This window comes from Triturus cristatus, chromosome 1_1 (genome assembly GCF_964204655.1).
Source record: "Triturus cristatus chromosome 1_1, aTriCri1.1, whole genome shotgun sequence".
Lineage (NCBI taxonomy): Eukaryota > Metazoa > Chordata > Amphibia > Caudata > Salamandridae > Triturus > Triturus cristatus.
In genome coordinates, this window is record NC_140579.1 from 126,612,153 (window position 1) to 126,635,012 (window position 22,860).

Genomic DNA, 22,860 nt, shown 5'->3' on the forward strand with positions numbered 1-22,860 from the left:
TGTATGTATAGGGGGAGAACATGGCGGCCGGCTAGGAGCTCAGGTCGCGAGCTCCGTCATGTGAGGCGTTTGAATGTAGTGTAATCGGCTCGGGACGCTGCTCGGGAAGATCAAAGAGCTCGGAGGGGGAAAGTCGCGACCCACTTACTTGGAATATTTGGATTTTTGGTGAATTGAGAAGTTTGGCACTCGTGGCCACCCGCGAGCCGTGGTCCGCGGCAGCCGGAGATCAGCAGCACGGAGGCGAAGGCTGAAGAGGAGGTGGGACTTGGATGGGGGCTGTGTTCCAGCCATCCGAGAATGTTCAGAAGGGCGGGAGACGTTTGGGCGGCTGCCGCAGCTGGTTTGGGAAAGCGGAGGAGAGTCACAGTAAAAGTAAGTTATAGAGGACCCCCAGACACTCCGCAGCTTTATTTAATGTGCTCAAGTATTAATCCAGAAAATCCAGTAATAAAAAAAGACATTAACGGGGGAAGTAAAGAAAATTTAAGTAAAGGAAGCTGCAAACAGACAGCGTGCATGAGTTCAGTAAAGAGGAAAGGAAGGGGAAAGCGTGGGGGCCTGTCTGTTTCTAATTTCGTGGCAAATCCAACGCAGGGAGATTTATTAGACTCAATTGTATCAACTTCCCAAACGCAGGTTCTCCCCAATGGGGGCAAGATAGAATCAAGAGACCCTGGAAAGAACGAGATTATAAAAAGCGGTACTCAGGACACATGCCTTGTATTGAGAAATAGAAATTCGGGACCCTCCCCCACAGACGACGATACAACTCAGCCTTCACTGACAGAGAAAAAACAAGAGCAAGAACAAGCAACATTTTCTAGAGACAACACAGTAAAATACACCAACACAAAACAAAGGGGCCAAAACATAAAGGGCGGTACTGCTGCGGTGGTCTCAACTAGAGCTGCCAAAGCAGCTAGAAAGAACAGTCAAAAAAGGAGTCAATTTAAAGGTGACACCATCTCTTCGCTCCTTTTTCAAGGCGCAGGAGAATTTAGCACCTAAAAATGTCTGCACCTAGTATAGCAACAATGGAAACCCACAACCGGTTTCAAGTACTTATGTCAAAAGATCTTGTGGACGAAAATGGCTTAGCGGTAGAGGAGGAGCCGGAGAGTGAAGTTAATTTACATCAAACTACGTCACACAAGGATCCAGTCTTGGAAGTATCCACGCAGGCTGAAATAGGAGATTTGGTGGGGTCACTTTTTAAAGAAATGAAGCTGAGCTTTGCAAAGTCCGAAAAAAATCAAGAGAAAATACAGGCAACGTGTGAAGCTTTGAAATCCAAGGTTAACGCCTTAGTAGACCGGGTATCTGATATAGAAAATACTTTGGAACAGACTAGGGAAGAGGTGAAAACATGTCAAAATCAATAATTTAAGACTAATTGAAAAAGAGCTCAAAGATAGAGTAGAGACCTTGGAAAACAATTCAAGGCGGAATAACTTACGGCTACTAGATATCCCAGAAGGTTCAGAGGGGCAGAATATAAAGAGCTTCATAGTTAAATTGCTAAAATAAATCTCCCCAGAGCTAGATGAAAAAATCTTAGATTAAGATATCCAAAGGATACATAGGGACCCCTTCAGACTGAACAAACTAAGGAAAATTCCGAGGAGAATACTTGTTAATTTTAAAACCTACACTTTAAAAGAAAGTATTCTAAATAAGGTTTTAAAGATAGGCATTCTCTATAAGGAAGGTTATAACTATAAAATACGCTCCGACATCGCTATAGCAACTGAGGATACACAGTGGGCCCTAGGGAATTACATACAAGAATTGAGAGCAGCAGGGGCGACGGTCCAAATGAAATTCCCAGCCCTCTTGAGAATTATGTGGAATAATCAGACCTTTAATATCAGGGATCCAAAAAAGGTAGAGCTACTCTTAGAACGAATGAAAACACATAAGTAATAAAGCAAGAGCCAAGATAATATAATAATAAAAAAAAAAAATACTAACGACAGCCGAACACAAATAGGGCAATCAGGTTTGTCCAATGACAGTAGGGAGGGTTCTCCAAGGAGGGATGAAGGGTGTGTTTTTTTTAAAACTTTTTTTTAGAACAATTTAACTTTTTCCTTTTGGGTGGGGAGCATATGGGGGGAAAAACCAAAAAAATAGTTGTCAGATATGTAAGATTTATGGTAACCATGGTCACGGTAAAATATAGAATAAATAATATATCACTAAGATAGACGAGTTAAAAATTTCAACTTGGAATGTAAACGGGCTTAGAATAAAGAGAAGATGACAACATTTTTGGGGAGTATGTTAAACTGATAAAGAGTTACATTATTATACTGCAAGAAACACATCTCCTAAAAACATAGTGGCTCGAATTTATAAAACATGAAAAATGGGTGGAAAATAGTGTTTGTACAAACCAATCCTGTTGCATTAAGGGAGCCTCAATTATCGTAAAAAAAATCATCGAAAATAACAATATTAGAGCAAAGCGCAGATTTAAAAGGTAGATGGGCTTCGGTAAAGATAAAATTAGGAGATAGCTTTTTTTTGTGGTTGGGTATTATGGCCCCAACACAGACTATCCCACACCACTTCAATCCTTATATGCCCACTTAATTAATACATCCATACCAATTATTCTAGGTGGTGACTTTAATATATTACAAGATCTTAAAAAGTATAGATCCCCACCTGGTATAGTGTCAAATCTCCCTAAAATGAGGGAATGACTGAATAGACTTAAAGAAGATTTGGGTTTGGTTGATATCTGGAAAACCAAAGGGGATCAAAGTAACAAATATACCTATAGGAATCACAAATATGGCCATGCCTCTAGAATTTACTTTTTTCTAATAGACAAACTATTAAGTAAGAACGTGAAGAAAGTGCTACCTGTACCTGCACATCTTTCTGATCGTTCTCTAATCCAGATGGATATAAGCCATATCCTTCGGCAGGGCGAGACAAGGTGGACATTAGATAGTACACTTTTGCTAGACCAACAATTTATCAGGAAAATGAGGGACGCAACAATGAATTATTATCAAGACAATATTAATGGAGAAGTATCCAGCCATGTAGTTTGAGACGCTTATAAAGCCGTGATTAGAGGGACTTTGATTGGTCTAGCTGCAAGAAGGAATATGGAGAAAAGTATAAAAGTAGTCAGCTAGAGGCAGATATATTAGATAGTCAAGGGAGGTGTGAAGCTGCAAGCATGAGTGATGAACAAGAAAGAGCTATGGAAGAAATCTAAATAAAGAAGCATGATTTGTCACTCTACTTGGAGGATAGAATAAAGAAGAGGTGGCAGGCCAGCTGTCTGGCAAATTACGAGTATGGAAAAATAGTGAAAAACTTCTAGCATGGAAGCTCAAAACAGACTTGAATAGGAATAAAATTATGGCAGTGTATAGAGATAGAAGAAAAGTAGAGGATAGGTTAGATATAGAAGAAGCCTTCGTAGATTTTTTTTAAGCGGTTGTATGAGGAGGATCTAACTCCCTCACGTTCCACAGTGGATCTTTATCTAATAGACTCACACATTTCCAAGTTTGATGTAGATTCTTGCGAATCCCTAAATGCAACAATCACTATTGAAGAAGTTTTGAAGGCAATAAATAGATTGAAAAAAGTGAAAGCTGCTGTTCCAGACACTATCCCAAACGAGCTCTATTTAGTCCGTGTCCCCCAGATTAGCAGACTTTTTTAACTCTATTTATTTAGAGGGTTTACCACTCCCAAAATCATGGAATGAAGCCACCATTAGTGTGACCTTAAAACTTGGTAAAGATCCTCTTAAATGTGAGTCCTACAGGCCCATATCCCTTTTGAACAACAAGTATAAAATTTATACACAGATTTTAGCAACAAGACTTGGAACCTTATCAGATAAACTAATTCATAATGACCAAAAAGGCTTTATCGGGGGGAGGCAGCTACACGATCTTACTCAGCAACTTATTGGAGCGATCGATAGTGCTATTCAGGAAAAGTCCCCTCTTGCTGTTCTTACATTTGATGCTGCAAAAGCATTCGACCATGTGAATTGGTCTTTCTAGCAGGTGGCCATCTCTCACTATGGTCTAGGAGACAATTCTTTCCAGAGCCATAATGAATATATACACAGCTCCTGTAGCAAAAATACTCATTAATGGAAACTTATCCAAAGAATTTCAGATCAAACGAGGTACGAGACAGGGTTGCCCACTCTCCCCCATCTCTTTAATTTATACGTACAACCTCTAGCTAGTATCATTAGGAGCTCTCAAGGAATTATTCCCTTCTAATTTAAAGAATGGGTCTTAAAAGTGTCACTATATGACGACGACTTAATGGTTTATACCAGTGATTTGAATAAGTCCCTCAACAATATAAGAAGAATACTAACAGATTTTGGGAATATCTCTGGTTATCAAGTTAACCATCAGAAGACCGAGATTATGCATTGTAATATGAACTTGCTTATGACGGGATTTAATAACAAAATTAAATATCTGGGGATAAAGGTTTTAAAAAACATTGACAAAATTGCTCAGGTAAACTTGAATCTAAAAATAAAAGAAATGAGGAAGCTATTAAGATCTTGGAGCGGTCTTTCTCTTACCTTCCTTGGGAGAGTTAACGTTATTAAAATGGCGATCTTTCCCAAGTTTACCTTTCTATTTAACGCTATTCCGCTAGAGTTTAAGCCCAATGGATAAGAAAGATCCAAAGTGAAATCAATACCTTTATCTCGGCTTCCAAAGGAGTAAGGATAGCGTGGAAAAAGCGATGCCAGAAGAAAAACAAAGGGGGCGTAGCCAGCTCAGACCTAATGGCTTATTACAGAGCCTTCCAATTCAAGAACATCAGAAGCCTTTTTAGATCCCACAAATGTTACTCTTCCTATTGGAAAGCAGCAACTGGCGATGATTACTGTCTTTACAAATTCGGTCACCCGAAGTACTTTAAAAAAGTCAAATTAAAGGTACTAGGATCAGCATACAAATTATGGTATGAGATAAGAAGAGTACAGAAGATCCCCTACTATAGCTCCCTAGCTCCAATTTGGAACTCACCTGGAACACCTGAATGCCTAAAATACTCCCTAGCAGGCCCGTTAAAGAAAGCAGGAATAACGAAATGGGGTGAACTTTTTGAGCATGGTAATGTATAGAGTTGGGATCAACTATCAGAAAGAACTAATGTGGAAATATCAAGGTTCAAATACTATCAGCTGGCAAGTTGGTCAAAAGAACAGGAGATAAACTCAGAAAATACTGGAAAATTCGAGGAAGAGATACAAAAAGATCCAGCCCGAAAAGAAGTATCGAAATGGTACTGGCATCTGATTCAGGAAGAGGAGGATGAGTTTACTACACCAGGTGACATATGGTAGAATACTTTCCCGGCTCAAGACTTGCAACAGCAGTGGCAAGTATACTGCACCCTTTTATGGTATATTATAGTTTCTGCACCCCTTAGCAAAAACCATCTTTTTACTTTACACAGGTCTTATTGGACGCCTGAAAAATTATCTAAAATTAATAATCAGGTGATGAGAAAGTGTCCAAAATGCAGTGAGCCAAAGGCGATCGATTTACACATGTTCTAACTGTGTGCTCATCTCGATATTTTCTGGGAGGAAATCGGTAAGGTTATTGCTAGAGTTCTAGAAATGAACATTAAGGTAAGCACTTTTACTGTTATTTTGGGCATTTTGGACAGTAATGAATCTATTGTTGTTTTAAGTAAAAACCAGAAACATTTATTATTTATTTTAATTCTATTAGCTAGACGCGAGGAGTGCGTAAATTGGATTCTCCAAACTACTCCTAAGGTGGCAGATTGGCTGCGTTTAGTGGAAAAGGCCAGGAAGTTAGATACATTCAGAAGGGAAAGTAAACGAACTTAGCATTGGGAACTCTGGGACAAGAATTTTGTGGTAGGGTAGGAAGGGATGTCCAATGAGTTCACTCAATGCGATCCAACAAATTCGAGGGCATCATTATGGCGGATCTTTGATGGATGAACTCAAAGAATTTGATGCTTTTTAAGACATGGTCCTACCTCGCTATCTAAGGGTGGCCTTTACCTCAATCAAAAAGAGGTGACCCTGTTTACCATAACCTTAAAAATCGCATAAAGGGGGGGGCGTGGCTTGCTGCCGACGGGAATGGCCGCGCAGTAGCGAAGCTCTGCAGCGCCACTCCCGAAAAATCCTGATGAACTGAGCCCCGTGGCCTTCACCCGAGCGGAGAGCCGACGCTGGTGTTGCTGGAGCCCCCGCTGATCTGGTGGCGAAGTTTGGCGGCGATTGGAGGTGGGGCCGCGACTGAGCTCCGCTCTGCGGGAGCTGCTGGTCAGACGGGCAGCCGAGGAGTGATCCCCCATCGGACTTAACGGCTACGTGAGGCCGCGGCTGTGGCCTGAGACTTCCGGCGCAGTATGAGCTGGGGCGCGGTGCCCCGGGGAGCTCGAGAGCTGGTCCTGCGGGGCCCTTCACTCGGCCCGGCCCCCCAGCGGCCCTAACAGAGATAGAGGCTACAGGGCCGAACGTAGCAGGAGCACCCGGCGTAATTGTGGGCCTGGAGGAGTAGCCGGATCGGGGCCGGTAGTGGCGGATCTCCGATAACGGAAGGAGTTGGAAGCGGCTCTGTTGGGCCGGGTCGCCGCGTTGAGAGGCGGGAACGCGGGGCATGATTCCTCCTGGTCCCGAGTGCGGGCAATCCCCCATCTGTCGGAAGAGTGGCCCAGGTGGGCGTGGGGACAAACGCGCCCGTGGTGCGGCCCAGTCTGCCGGGGGAGTAGCGGCGCGGGGTGTGATGACCCCAGCGGGATACTACTCTGTCCCGAGTGACTCTGTTGGCCCCCCCACGAAACCTCAATGACCCCGATAGGGTACAGGCAAGACTCGCTCCGAAGTTGGGGTACCAAGGCGGCGGAGAGCTGGAACGGACGACCTGACCGCCGCGCCATCGGTAAGGGGTGTGCCATACAGTTGGATTGAAAGACTTACCAGGGAGCGGGGAGCGAGACCACGAGGGGAGCCCTCGGATTCCCGCCTTTGCGGGTGGGCGAGATCTGACCGCAGGAGCTCTCCGTGTGACGGCTGGCGGCTTGAGTTGTGGTGTGGCCTTGTTGAGTGGTGGGACCCCGAAGCCTGTGTGCGAACTGCGACGCTGGATCTCCAACTGTCGTAGCGCCTGGCAGGAGAGCGACTACCCGGCTTCGGAGAAGCGGATGCGGGGACTGCAGTGATTGGCCCTGGCAGTGGTCTCGGGATCCTGAAGCTAGAGGGGGCGCCTCGGCGGCGGGGGTGCAGCCTGCGAAAGCCGACAGGCCGGGTGGAGGTCTCCACCGCAGGCGGCGGGGATTAGCGGCGGCGCCTCGTGGCTGTGCTGTGCTCACTGCAGGGCGATCATGCCGTCTGGACGGAGCAACAAACCCACGACGCGGGCCAAACTAGAAAAGTTCGCATGGCACCAGCAACAGGGAGGTGACCGAGCTGGGACGCCGGCCTCAGACGGTGTAAGTGACCCGACGAATAAAGACCTCCTGGACGCCATCAAAGCCGTCAAGACATCCCTTGAACATCGGATCGATACTGTGGCCACCGATGTCGGTCTGATTCGCGAGGACGTAAGGAAGATCGCGGACCGGGTGGAAACGGTCACTAAAGAACTGTCAAACGACACCAGCCTCCTCAAGCGTGAACTCACTGATTTGCGAACCTCCCACGAGGTACTTGCCCGGCAGCTGGACGATTATGAAGGCAGGATGTGCCGAAATAATGTCCGAATTATTGGTGTTCTGGAGCGGGCGGAGGGGCAAGCAGCGGATCTCTTGTCGAGGACCTGGTCCTCACTCACCTACAGCCTAGGGGACTCTCCAAGTGTTTTTCCATTGAACGAGCCCATCGAGTGCCGGGGGGTCGCCCTAGGCCGGGGGCCCCCCCTAGACCACTTCTAGTCCGAGTGTTCAACTATCGTGATTGAGACATTATTCTTCAAACGGCGAGGGCGGCTCCTCCGGTCACAGTGGAGAACAGCAACATCACGTTCTTCCCGGACTTTACCCTACGGGTACAGAAACAAAGACACAGCTTCCTGGAGGTAAAAAAGGCCCTTCGCGACCAGGAAGTCAAGTACGCAATGATGTTCCCGGCCAAGCTGCGAGTGGAGGCCGATGGCAAAACATTATTCTTCTTGCGCCCGGAGGATGCTTGGGACTGGTTGGAAGGTTGGCGAACGGTGGACAAACGGAAGAAAAAGGGTACGTCGGCGGCGGATGCGGCAGATGATTGGCGCCAGCAGAGACGCTCTCCTGTACGTTCAGATTCTGGGGCCCCCGGCCCGGGGGAAAGCAGTAACCTGGGGTGATGGTAAGACGCTATAGGATCTAACATGGCCGCACAGTATCCCCCTGTAAGAGGTCAAGGGGCAGACTGCTATCCACACGGTGATATTACTTACAGAACAGAAGACACGTCTGCTGGGAGTGAGTGGCACTCTTTGCTCTGTTGTGTGCCTACTGGGTCCCCCAAAGTGGGCATCTTAGGGGCGTGAGCCGAGCCCACATTCACTTTGCTGCCCTCCCCTCAACTGTGTGCTCATTACTGTACTGTTGGCTGGAATGGTGTGGGGGAAACTGATTCATGCACGTAGCTACGGGGTGGTGGTGGGGTTTCGGCGGTTCGAGCAATGCTCCAACAAAATTTTCTGACTTGCTGTGCGTAGGGTGGGGGCGGGGGGAGGGTAAGTTCTATGCACGCTGTCATTAGTTACGATGGGAGTGGGGCAGTACACTTTTCCTCTGGAATTTATGGGGGGGCGACAGGCACTCTGCATGTTGGGGGAGGCGGGCGGTTGTAGTCCCGTTCTGCAGGGGAGCAGGGAGGGTTGGGTTGTTTCTTGGATTGAGTTGGGTGGGGGGGTTGTTATTTATTGTTCTTTTGCAGCAGTCCGATATGGTGCCTTTTGTCAATGCACGGCACGGACTAGTCACCTATTGATTTCTGATCTCATCTCAGTGGTCGTTGGGACGGGCAATGGAAGGAGGGTAATGTCATTGGGTTTGAGGGCTGTGAGGCCCCTGTACACTGAACACCCCGTCCATTCCTGCACGTTGTTATCAAGATCAAATGGCTATGGCTCAGAGACTTAGTCTAATGAACTGGAACGTTAATGGGCTGGGCGATAAAATTAAACGGAGCATAGTGCAACAATATATACATCGACATCGCATAGACGTTGTGCTGCTCCAAGAAACTCATCTCATAGGTAACTCCTGTCAGGCCCTAGACCGGAAAGGGTATCGCATGGTTGCACACTCCGGATTTACCTTGGGATCCAGAGGGGTGGGGATCCTCTTGAGAAAGGGCTGCCCCTATGTGATCCACACCACACACACTGAGCCTCAGGGTAAGTATGTGGCTTGCTCTGGTAGTTGGGAAGGGAGGGCCCTCAACCTACTTTCTGTGTATGCACCACCCGGCCTCCAGCGCCAGACCCTGGCGGACGTGGGGACAATCCTAACGACCCTTCCGGAGGGGGCCGTGGTTATGGGCGGCGATTTTAACTTGACCATGGACGAGACACTTGACCGCACTCCACCCCGTAGGGGTGACCCGCGGGGCTCGCAATTGAGTAATTTTGTGGATGCATTCGGCCTTGTGGATGTTTGGAGGTGGTCGCACCCCAGAGATACGCTTTACACTTTACACTCTGGAGTGCACGGCAGTCACTCGCGGCTTGACTATCTGTTTACTCAAGCGCACTACATCCAACACTTCACCGGTTCCTCTAGCTTGGCAGGGGGGATTTCTGATCACTCCCCGGTAACATCTTTCTTTGGAGCGAATGTTATGCGACAACCTGGCCCCATTCGAATTCAGCCGTGGCTGCTGAAAATCCCGCATATTGGAGACTCCTTGAGACGGGACACGGATTATTATTTTGATGAAAATGAGGGTTCAGTGGCGTCGGCGGTAACATTGTGGGGCGCGTACGGGGCGGTCATCAAGGGACGAGCGCTGTCCCTGATGGTGGGACACAAAACTGAACGTAGGCGACGGGTTAGCGAGCTGGAGACGGAGATATTACAGCTCGAGCATGAGACTTCACACACCCCAGCCCATGAGACTCAACATTTGCTCGACGTTAAGAGACGGGACTATAAACAACTGCTCTGTGAGGAGGCCAGTCGACGATCCCTCGCCACCCGCCACAGAATTTATGAGCTGGGGGAACGCACCGTTAAATTGTTGGCCTGGCTTGAGCGTAAAGAGTTGGCAGCGCGATGGGTGGGGGCGGTCAAAGGACTGGATGGGGAACTGATCACCGACCCTCACGATATCGCCGCAGTATTTGCAAAATACTACGAGCAAATATATACTTTGCCACAGAATTCGCAGGCTGGGTGGGCGGCAGGCCTCCTGGCCAACATAGATATGCGGTGTCTCTCTCAGCAAGAACGGGAGACTCTGGAATCGGACATCACGCTTGAGGAACTTCAGGCTGCCATCCGGGATGCCCGCTCCGGGAAAGCTATGGGTCCCAACGGAATCCCAATAGAATTCGTGAAATCTATGACTCTTAAGTTGGCGCCCCACCTCCTCAACCTGTATAAAGAATGCTATGAAACCGGCACTCTCCCGGCTGACATCCGGGACGCTACAATAGTGGTGATCCGCAAGCCTGGTAAACCGGCGGATGAATGTGCATCATACAGGCCTATCTCCTTGATTGCGGTGGAGGCCAAAATCCTGGCTAAGCTGCTGGCCAACCGCTTACTTCCGTATCTTGCGGCCCTGATCCACCCGGATCAGTCGGGTTTCATGCCTGGCCGAAATACCGCGCGTAATCTGCGGCGTGTCCACGGGGTCCTGGGTCGGGCGGAAACACTTCAAGAGAAGGCGCTATTGCTTGCACTTGATGCTAAGATGGCGTTTGATACAGTGGCGTGGGACTATCTCTTCGCTGTCCTGGCCCGGGTGGGGTTGGGTCCTCGGCTGATAGGATGGATTCGACTGCTATATACCTTGCCTACGGCCCATGTCTCGGTCAATAACCACCGTTCGACCTCCTTCTCCCTCGGCCGTGGTACGAGGCAGGGCTGCCCCCTATCGCCGCTCCTTTTTGCCTTGGCACTGGAGCCGCTCGCGGTCTGGATCCGGAAAGACCCAGAAATCAGGGGCCTTAAATGGACAGCGGAACACGAAGATCGCATCTCTTTATATGCGGACGATATTTTGTTGTACCTGGCCTCCCCTGCACGCTCGATCCGTCGAGCGCTACATATTTTTCATATATTTGGGGCCCACTCTGGATACCAGATCAACTGGTCCAAATCCCAGATGTATCCCCTTTGAGGTGATCCGCCGCTTAGCCCTAGGGGATATGATATACCGGTAGCGTTACAGGGTTTTCAATATCTGGGTATTTTCATAACAATGGACTCGGCTGTATTTTACGAGCGAAATTTGGGGGGCCCACTGCAGCGGTTCAGATCCGACGTGATCCACTGGAAAACACTGCCCCTTACCCTCCTGGGAAGGGCAGCCCTTTTTAAAATGCTAGCTCTCCCCCGTTTTCTCTATGCTCTTCAAAACACACCCGTACCGATCCCTGAGTCCTATTTTTTAAAGATCGACGCAGCCTTGCGTGGGTTGTTATGGGGAGCCTGTCCACCGCATATCGCGATGCACAAACTGACAATGGGCTGGTATGACGGTGGGATTGGATTGCCGGACTTACGCCTCTATTACCAAGCGTCGCAATTGATTGCGATCAACCAGTGGGTGTTCGGGTCTTACGACGACCCCAGCTTCCGAATGGACCGTTGGCTCATGGGGGGGGATACAATTGTGCGCTGTACTCCAACCCAAGGAACCTAGACTTGACCGGCCCCACGGCCAGAACGGTGGAAATTTGGCATCTACTCCAGAGGCACATGGGGTGGTACGGACGACTGACTAAGGCCACCCCACTCTGGGAACCTGACTGTCTGGTCCGGCTGAGCACCTGTGCCGGGTTCGATAAATGGGATCTTATTGGCATCTCTAAGGTTGGGGACGTATGGGTTAAAGGTAAGAAGGCGACCTTCGCAGAGCTTCAACTTAAGTACCAGCTGGCTCCCTCTGAGCACTTCCGCTATATACAAATAAGCCATGCTATCGATCGCGCCCTACCCGCGGGTACTTCCGTTCCGGATTATTCGCCTTTGGAAGACAGATTGCTCCTAGATCTAATGGACCGCAGGGCTATCTCCTTAACGTATAAAAAATTGATTAATAACCGCATTGACTCAATGCAGAAAGTACAGGCCAGGTGGGAAACGGATGTGGGGGACTTACCTGATGAAGACTGGAGAGACGCGCTGGCCTCCCCTCGGGAGGTAGCGATACCAATGCGGCTCCGGCTGGTTCAGCTCAAGGTTCTGCACGGGGTGTATTTCGATGCAACCTTGCTGTGTAAATTGGGTAGGCGTTCTAATGAGCTCTGCCTGCGCAGTTGCCATCAAGTAGGCACATTCACACATATATTGTGGGCCTGCCCCCCCATACACCACTATTGGATTGAAGTCACTCGTCAGTTGGCGCGGGCCATCGGTAAGGTGGTCACTCCTTCCCCTCAGTTATGCCTCCTAAATGTGTGGGATGATACGGACCTCACCCAAGGAGCAAGAACTTGGCGGCTTTGGGTTGGGTCATAGCTAAAAGGAATATTGCCCAGAAGTGGGGGGTGGCCGCTGTGCCATCGCTGCGCACATGGGCCAATGATATGGACCTATCGATGGTGGCGGAGAAAACAGTCTATAAGGGTCGAGGTTGCCCTAAAAAGTGGGATCACACATGGGGACGATGGAACAAATATCGGGGGGACATTTGCATTTCTCCCACAATAGAGCTCCGACGAGAGAGAGAGGCCATACTAGACAATTTGGGAGCGGTTGCCTCGACCTGAACACCCGGAGAAAACTAGTCCAGATAATATGGGATGGTGCCCCCTGGCTCTAAACTGTGTTGCGAATCACCTCTTTAGTGTGTCACGATTGGTTGTGTCTTTGAATTAAATGTCCTTGCCGCACAGCTTATTGTCTCGAATGCCCAACATGTATTCCATCTATGCGGGTGCTATGCATGTGTCATGATTATTGTAATGCTGCAATTTTGTTATTAATAAAAAGTTATTTTTTTAAAAAAAAATCGCATAAAGGAGGACAAAAAAAAAGAAGAAAAAAACCCAATTTGTATGTATAGGAAATTGTAAATTGACCGAGTTAGAATCAGGTGTTGCTATGGTTACAACAGGTCAAGCTCACTCAGGGACTTAAAAAAACACGAGTCTCACAGGAGTTCAAAGGTGGAGCACTTCTGCTAAACAGCAGAAAGATCTGCTCTCCCTCCCGACTTGGATACGGTTTCTACACCGCCAACCTTCAAATTAAGTAGACAACTGCATGTCAAGTCTTTAATTATGCAAGGGTTTTGTGAATGATTCAGGCTATTGCAAGTCCTTCTCACTCTGTTCCCTCCAGTGGGAGTCGCCTTCTGAGACATCTTTCTCAGGCGTGGAATCCTTAATGCTGATGAGTGGAGGACCACACTTCTGTGCTAATGGTTGCAGCAGGTGACTGCAGGTGACTGAAGGTGAATGAGGAGTCCAGCCGGGCCTAAATACTACCAAAGCACAACATCCATGAATATAGGACTGTTTGCTTGAATTTCATATTTAAAAACTGCGTCACTTCGAACATCCTTGGTGGAAGCTCAAGCTAACCATTTGCAGGTTTTTACTAGGTTCAATTAATGGTGCGTGACTTTTGTACATCAATTGAACTTTAGAGCTCATGGTTGGTGTTAAATGTTCTTAATTTATTTCAATATTTTTTCTTATTTAAACAATCCAGTCTACAGGCACTTGTACACTGCAACATGATCCTGCGCTATTTTTAACTAATGAAGTGGAATTTCTTGCTGGCGCGGCAAGGATGCTGAGAGACGCAGGCGGACTGTGCCAAAGTTTACTTTGTGTTGACAGAATCAGGGCAATCTTTGTAAGTAAAGCAAAGGAGGCCGTGTACCACAAACTCACAGTGGTGTAAAGCTCATCTATTTCTTACCCTCGTTTGGCGTTAGTGTCACGCTTATTTGCTTACTTCTTATTCAAGGATTACCCTGCTTGTCCGGGGGTTGTCCCCATCCAGGAGCACCGCCTCTTTATCACCCTTCTGAGTGGTTCACTCGCATTCTCCGAACGCTCAAATTTAGTAAATAACTTTCCTTTCAGCACCCCATGACAATGCATGTTTTCCATCTCTCTCAGTCGTGAACAGCCCCTCCCACCGCATGTGCGCACTGTGCTGTTTCCACATCCGCCCTCCCAAACAAATCCTTTGCTCTCCCCACACCCTTCCTGCTCCCTCGTATCTCGCCCGACCCCTTGTCGTTTGCCCGTGCTTTTTTACCCTCTGCAAAATATATTGTAAAGCCAATAGGTCATAAAGGGTTTTAAAAAACTGATACCAGTAAAAGTTGTGCATCAGCCCTGAGCAAATTATGTACCAAAAAGTCAGTGCCTTCCAATGCTATCTAGAAGAAGTCATCCAAACAATTTGCCATACAAACGGTTAGGATGTACTGCACAACTAATCTATGGAATCTAGCATGGCCTAGCTGTTTACACCATAAAGTCTTTCCTATTATATTCGCGAAACACTCCTGATGTATGGCCCTTTCCTGATCACTCAAGCCTCCATTCTTTTAAAGCACTTGTTGGCTACAAATGTGTTCCTTTCCCAGCTCTGTCCTATGCCCACACATTTCAGTTCTATAATTGTAGAAAGCCCCTGCTTCCACGGCAACGTGGCGGCTTCTAGGAGCCTCTCGCACAGTGACGTGCCGCACACGGCTGCGCAGAGCTGCTGAAGGCAGGAGCGCTTCACTCTATTTATTTGAAGGTTTTATATAGCGCGAACAAGACCCTTGCGGGTATCAGAGCGCTTTACAAGATAAATATCAAAGATACATAGGCATATGGTAATTGACATAGTTCCATACAAATCAAGCGTAGTATAATCACAATATCGAAGATACATAGAGAAGTGGCAAATAATATATAGTTCCATATAGATCAAGAATAGAGTCATATAATCACAGTAACCCATGCTCAAGTGAACTTAGCCATGAGAAGGGATTTCACTTCTTTTTTGAAGGATGCAGTGCGTAGGTGTTCCTACAACAGATATATCCTGTGATGTATTGCCTAAGGCCAAATGTCTTGAGCCAACTTTGATAGTGATTTTTACACACACTGTGGTCATGTTTGTGTGAATTAGGAAAACTGTGTCCTGAAACAATGTTTGAAACGCTTAGAGGGCTAGATGTAAAGATCTGGGATTCAATACATTGAAGCTTAGAGCTTGTTCCAGAGGGGACCCTTCTCCCTGAATGGTTGGATTCCAATAGTCTGCTCCACAAACTGTGAGGTAAGCATTTGTGTTTAAAGTCACTTGTGGCTGGGGTCCACAATGATCTCTAGGGATCCGAGATTGATTTATAGTCAAACTGGGACATTTGCAGCTTCGCCTCTTGTCTAATAATATCTTCATTTTCCAAGAGGCCAATCCGCCATTTGATTAGAATAAAAGGTCATTTTAGTACCACTGCATCAAACAACAAAGTGACGGAAGTACATGCTTTTAAATAATCTCAGCCGATACTGGTGCTGGGTTGCTTGGCTTCCGGTCGACGGCTACCTGGGCTAGCAATTCATGCTGGGCTGTTCCTATTGTAAAAGGACCAAGGTTGGCTGGTGTATGGCTGGAACCTGCCTGAGGCGGATTAGTTAGCAAAATGGACCAGGATGCAGCCCAGATTACCAGTGGCGGAGATTAAATCATGCCTTCAACCCATCATTTGTTATAGTTTTTTCTGCCCTCTATGACCATTGCCCCTTTATGCACAGTGGTAAAAGTACTCAATTACCTCTGATAAAATACAGTAAAAAGAAGAAAAAAAACAGGGAGACAACAAGAGGTCTTTGGAACAAGAGACACATTCTGTCGAGTAGATAGGAGGCAGTCAGGTTTACGAAATGTAATGCATGCACTTCCATCAAAACCAAATATCTTGCGTGACCCATACGATGCCCAGACGCAGATGCCAGATGAACAACTGAATTGAGTTGGGAATGAAAGTTTGCTCCAGGTTCCTCGAGCATGGATAAACTATCCAGTAATTCATTTTGGGAAGCGGTTGTCCGAGGGGCCGCGCTATGCCGTGTCGATGATGCGGGCTCCCTAGTGGGGCTCCTGAGTCCACCACCTTGCATGAATCCGATATGCAGCTCAGGTGTGTCTCTGCAGCGGTTGCATCCTTTAGACCCTGGGTCAGCGGAAGAGGGGTGTGCGACGGCGGCCATAGGGAAACACACAGCTTGGCTTCTCCCTGCGCTCTGGTGTTGGCTCGCTGTATTCACCCGGAGGTAACTGTGGACCGCAGGGGTATTATCTCCCTGGGCAAGCACTGCTCTTCCATCCGAGTGGTGCTGGTGCTGCCACCTGCTGGCAAAGAGCCTCTCAAGCAATTCAACCCACACAGAGGGGCGCCCAACAGAGTGGGAGCTCCCTGGCTGCTTCTGGGTCCAGCTCCCTTCAGGGACAGCTGCAGTCCCCCAAGCAGGGGGCCGGACATCGCCTGCTCGAACCTCCCTCTCAATCTGACCTCCTCAGGACCACCCCACCTTCAGATCCGCGGAGCTGGCGGACCCAGCATTTACAGGGCCCACTTCGTGGCTCTACTGGTCACCAAACGGAAGCTCTGTACAGTCGGGAAATGTATGTTTATTGAGCTGTTTATATTTGCCTTCTTTGGCCATGCTGGCTAGCACAACTACTCAAGAGGGTGGATTCACCTGCTGCACCCGAGCAGGTCCAACTCAGCGTTTCATCTTTACGGGTTGTATGAAACTTGTGCCTTTGAGTGCCATAAACCTTTAATATTTGCATCAGCGTAAGGAGCTCCGCGATTGTGACAGCATGCTCTACATGGAAACATTACTATTAATATTCATATTGTGACGCTTCTAATTAGAATACATTTGGGGTCTGCGCCGAGGGGGGTCATAGCTTGAAGTGCTGCGTGCACAACGTCAGCATTAAGGCGCTGTGCCTCCATCAATTAAAACGCGTTATAGATGATGCTAGCAAGTAAAAAAAGGTGCCCTCGTTCAAAACCCAATCAAACCGAATGAAAGGTGCCCAAGGAGCATTGTCTTTTGTGTCTGCCATCTGTGCAGTGGAGCTCCTGGTGAAATGTAGCGAACCGCGTCATCAATACTAGTGACATGTGCGATACCCAGTAGCTTCTTGCGGCCTGTAAAAGGTGGTTTGCGTATTCTCAGTCTAAACTTTTAATGGTGAGGGAGGGGCCGTGAAGAGATCTAACAAGGACACAGGGGCATGTAAATCTAGGCCAGGGACTGTCCACAGTTGATTTCCCGCCTTATTTCCCTGTGCTGCGGTTTCCTTTCCGGGGCAATCTCTAATCCGGTTATTCGACAGCCGAATTTTAAAAAAAATCAAGGACAAGTACATTATAGATTCCTTCCTGGATGACATTCAACCAACTGTGGCAAGGAAATTATATGTACAGTTATTGTAGTTGCCATGGCGAAGTTCTGGTCCTCGTGTTGGGTCATTAGAAGGAAATATTCGCAGACTTAAAATTTATCGTTGGGTCGCATGTTTTCTGGATTATTGCTTTGTATTGATTCATTGTCATTATATTAGTCTTGGTATATTGAATATTTTTTTATGTAATTTATTGATGTGGGCTTTGTATACTGTTGATACTGTGTCTTTTATGATTTTTAATCGAATAAAGACTAATGAAATGAAATGAAAAATGTACAGTTCAGATTTGGGACTCTGCCGCTCCGTGCCTTTTCGAACAGATGGTCCAAAACTCTCACTGGAGGGTGCCCTGCCTTTAACTATAAGGAAGAGACGGCGCTGGCTCATTTAACGCTGCAGGAATTTAGGTTTCGTACATTGTGCAGAGGCATTTAGAGTCCTAAAGTATGACACTCATGCCCCCATTGTCTTTGCTGTATCTTGTTTTTTAACCTCAATGTGGCGTGTACGATAGACTTTTTTTAAACCGCCCATTACAGCCTTAGAAACTTGTATTGTCTGTATTCTTCTACCACTTTTGTACCTATTCCTTCCTTTTTATAGTTTTAATGACAATATCTTTTGATGAAATAAGTTGTTAACCCCTGGTTGTACTGTACTACACATGCTTCTGTTTTAAGTGACTCCCAGGCAGTTTGATTTGGAAGCGCTGAGATAGGACTTGCCAAGGCTGATCCACTGGAAAATTATAAAATGCGCTTTATTATCGCCAAATTTGTCAAACTATAATGTTATTTATTGGGACCCTTCCTAGCTTACCCTCCTTTATATGAACTAATTTTACAGTTATGTATTATTTATGGTTCACTTGTGAATACTCCTTCGGGAGAAATTTTTTGACTATGTACTTTTATAGTCCATGGGACCAGAATAAAGATATGGAATTTAATGGCATTCCCAAGGGGGCGCAAATGGCATTTAAAGTATTTGTATATGAGGAAGGGCTGGAAGTGCCACTTTGTGCATTTGGGTCGTCTCCGGGCAATCTTGATTTACATACAGCAGCTGAAGAGCTTCAAAACAGAGTATGAGCTGTGATCCTGGGTGCCCTGGGTTGGAGGGCAGCGAGTAAGGTGGCAGGGTCCAGGATGTGGCTAAAAAGAACAATATATTCTGTAACAGGTTTGTTATTTTTTTTAACCTTTTTAGGTAATTGCGTACAAAATGTGCACAGGTTAAATGGAAAATAAATTCAAGTTAAACTAAGCAATTTTACTATGAAACCTCAGTTACCCTAATGCGAGCAACGCAGACAAATGTGTGTGACCACAAGGAAGCACTAAAATCATGCAGCAGGAAAGGACCAAAGTTATGCGGCAGGGTTGAATAAATTCTGTTGCAAGAAAAGGCAGATAATACGGCTTAATTTGACACATTTTATGATAGTATATAATGATGTTTCCATTTTCACACGTGATTACTGTCTGGGCAAAGATCACACTTCTCCCAGTTTACCGCTGAAATAAACCAACAAGGAATTGAAAGGTGGCTGGTCACCTTTTGTGAAGGCTGCCCACTGCACCACAACAAGTGTGACTATATCTTTAAGACTTTTTAATCCTTTTGAACTAGAAACACATTTGTTTGTTAAGAACAAAGTCCTGTGCACACGTTTCAGGGTTACGTGGTTCCAGTGTAGGAACCGTTACTTGCCGAAACTTTGGAATTCTAACGCGACGACTTTTCGCGTTCGTGCGGGAGCCGAGGTCTCCTGCTCACACGGACTTGCACGTCCGTTTTGGTGTTTCCAGACTACCTCTGGAACACGTAGGGAGGACGACCCTTTCCTTCCTTTCTGATCCTTACTCTCAGATGTACCCTTGTCCGCACCTGGTTGAGTTACTTTTACCGGGACTGCGACACTTGCTCCAAGATTCCCTTTTACAGCCCTGAAGAGTCACAATTGTATCACGTTGTGACGAAACACGTGTCGGCTGGTTTTCATTTCTGTATTTGATTTGATACATAAATATCTTCAAAATTCAATTCAATTTCAAAGCTTTATTTCGACTTATATTGTCATAAAAGCAAGATACAAAAACATTACCAATAACATGTACAGATACACAATCCAAATTCCAAGTAATACATACGAAGGTCAAACCACAATGATTTGTGTCTCAGCTATGCTAAAAACAAGACATACATTATAAATTAATTAAAAAGCCAGATAATATCTTCAAAAAGATTCGCTTGATGTCAACTCTCATATTTCTTGTTACACAAGAACACGCAAGTAACGGTTCCTACACTGGAACCACGTCACCCTGAAACGTGTGCACAGGACTTTGTTCTTATCGCTACAGTGTGGGTCCTCACCCACACACATGCAGGGGTTGTTTTGGGTTTCTTTTTCCCTGACCTGTCAGCACGTATGCATTTGTCACATGTGTAAAATCAATTGCGCACCTGCTTGAGCGCCATTTTCTTCCTGTCTTTAATCTAAACCCTCTTTCGAACTAGTATACATGTGTTTGTTAACATTCACAGATTCTGCAGGAGATGACTAAGTAGCAAATGCGGCAAATCCATAATTATGAGGAAAGCGCTGCAGAAGCTCATCATTTCAGTGGTCCTGCCAGAAATCACAAAACTGAATTCGAACTGGCACAGTGGTGAATAGTGGCATGTGTAAATACTGTTAAACTCCACACCCCTGCTTTGTGTATTGTTTATTAATGGCAGTGACATATTATAGCCTATTTGATTTGTGATTGTTTTAGTTGCTTGTAGTGGATGCAGAAATGAAAAAAGTCCTTATGTTACCATGCTGTAAACAATACAGTCTTGAAGAAGGGAGCCGGTACCCTCTAGGGCTCGCCAAACTGTGTCAACAATTGCACCATTATATTGAAGCAGCACGCAGTGCTAGTTCACATTATTTAGGCCACGCCCTTAATTGGATTGTCCACACCTCTTTAAGGGGTTTGCGACGCCCCATTTAGAGCACCCCCAGGGTTTTTTTTTACCCACTTACAGCCCTAACTCTAAGTTTGGGTTGGGTAACGTGCTACTCGCCGCAAAGAGCTTCGACGGGGTAGTATGCACTACATAAGTAGAATTTAGGAATTTAGAATTGTAATTACAGGGTAGTGAAATTATAATAAAAGTGCGGTTCATAATAATGAAGGCCAGGACATGGCTGAGAGGGCAGAGGAAGACGGTCGGGCAAGGAAGAGGGGAGCATGAGAGGGAGGCGCACCAAAGGGCAGTTAGTTATAGGCAGAGCAAGCTAGAGAGGGTGGCCAGTGAAGGCCACTGAAGACCTGTGCAGACAGAACAGTGAAAGGCAGGGCAGTTTAGGACTGTGAAGGGCAGTAACAGACTGCCACAGGTTGTGCGCTGCTGAGGCTTAGGCAGTAGAATTGAGGGCCTGTGTTTCATACGAGTGGGACAGAGCAAGAACCGGACAGTTTTAAATGAGGACACGAAAAATGAGTCAAACTGCTGGGGACAGGTGCAGGAGGTGTGCTAACAGTACTGTTAATGCACATAATGGAATGTCGACAACATTTATTTTCCCAAGATCCCACAAGGTGCCACGCAAGGAAGCTGGGATTTAGAACAAAGATCGCCGGATTCACAGCTCCTGGTCCATGTCACATAAAGTCACGACTTCAGATGTCACGCTCTCACCTCTCTCTCAGCCACAGAGGGGCACCTGTCGTGGTAATCAGTGCCCAGTGCCCAGGCTGTCAATGGCTTGCGCTGGAATAGAACTGGCAAGCACACACAAAATAGCTCAAAGGGTTAGAGCGGGCTTCAGAAATCGTTAAATTATCTACAAATCACAGAGATTAGCAAAATAATGTATTGGGTCAGAGGTGATGCTGCAAAGAGCTCCCTGTGACGTAAAGACCACATGCCGAAACGTCACTAAAATTGCAATAATGCAATTAGAGATCTCACTCTTTTTAAGTTGATAAAACGAGGACCGCTTTGCTGCTTAATAACATATATTTATTAAAAGCGCGACGAAGTGAGAGAAATATTGTTTATTCTACAAGCACCTTTAAAGCACGTCGACGCTGTCCTTGTGGTACAATCTATAACAACAACTACACAACAAAGAATATAAATTCACTTACTCCCCCCTGGTCCGAGGCTGTGGATTCTCTGGGGCAGCCGAGAAGGTCCCCCGCTCGCTATCCTGCGCTGGTGGACCCCCGGAGCGCCTCTCACCGCGACGCCGTCCCCAGACAGAGACACCCCCGGCGGGGCGGGACCAATGACGCCCTTGTAAGGAGAAATTAATTGAAAAAACTCCGAACGGAAACAGTCCGCCCCCGCCCAGCGCAGGGTCGGGAAACACAATTAATTCTATAAACCGAGCGTCGGAGCAGCGCTAATCCTGCCTCACTGAGACGACTCGCCGATCCCATCGGGCGTCGTGACCTGAAATTTTACAGCACGCCCCAAGTGGGAGGACGTACTTTTGCGGAGGGCGGAGAAATCATAGAGTGATGGAACACGTAGGGTGACCAACCATCTGTAAATTTCACGGACAGTCCGTCATTTCGGATTCTTTAACGGACGCCATTTGTCCGTAATTTTAACCGGGCACCGCTGGCACCACCCTAAAGCCGGCACAGCTTCCACCCACCTCCCTGCTTGACTCCGATGCTGCTGAGGTCGGGTGTGACAGACTCCGATGCTGCTGAGGTCAGAGTGGTCGGTGTAACAGACTCCGATGCTGCTGAGGACGGGTGTGACAGACTCCGATGCTGCTGAGGACGGGTGTAACAGACTCCGATGCAGTACCAAAGCTCAGATACCCAGCAGCATTGGAGAGGCACAGGGGGTGGCAACCCTCACACCTTCAGCCCTTGGTGAGCTGTTAAGAGGGGCTGGAAGGTGACTGAGAGGGAGGGGCTGCAGCTTCAGGCGCAGGGGCATCTATTCAGATGCAACCAGCCCTGAATGCCCATGTCTCTGCAAGAGGGGCCTCACACATTCCCTTCCTGCCCAGGGCCCCAAACATCCTAGAACCGGCCCGGATTACCCCAAAGTAGCAGGTGGTTCTCTTCACAGAGCTTAATTACTGTCACTAAATTGTAAGCAAACCTCGGTTCTTCAAACATGCAGTCTATAATGTAATAAAATAATGGCACAATCGCACCCACACTGATTAACAAAGTATGGAGGACAATCAGTTAAATCAGTTCTCTTGGAGTATCTCCTTTAAGCACTGTACAAGAA

General features: G+C 46.9%; 1 protein-coding gene across 3 annotated transcripts in view; it reads right to left on the minus strand.

Moving 5' to 3' along the window:
* KLHDC8A (kelch domain containing 8A) overlaps positions 1–22,860 on the minus strand; it is a 228,369-nt gene that overhangs the window by 175,780 nt on the left and 29,729 nt on the right. The window contains exon 1 of one of the 3 annotated variants that reach the window (XM_085614197.1): positions 21,750–22,071. The exons of 1 other annotated variant lie outside the window; for it this stretch is intronic. The gene's annotated coding sequence lies outside the window, so the exon portion shown is untranslated. Of the gene's footprint in view, positions 1–21,749; positions 22,072–22,860 lie in introns of those variants that run through there. One more of the 3 variants, XM_085614333.1, reaches the window with a different exon arrangement.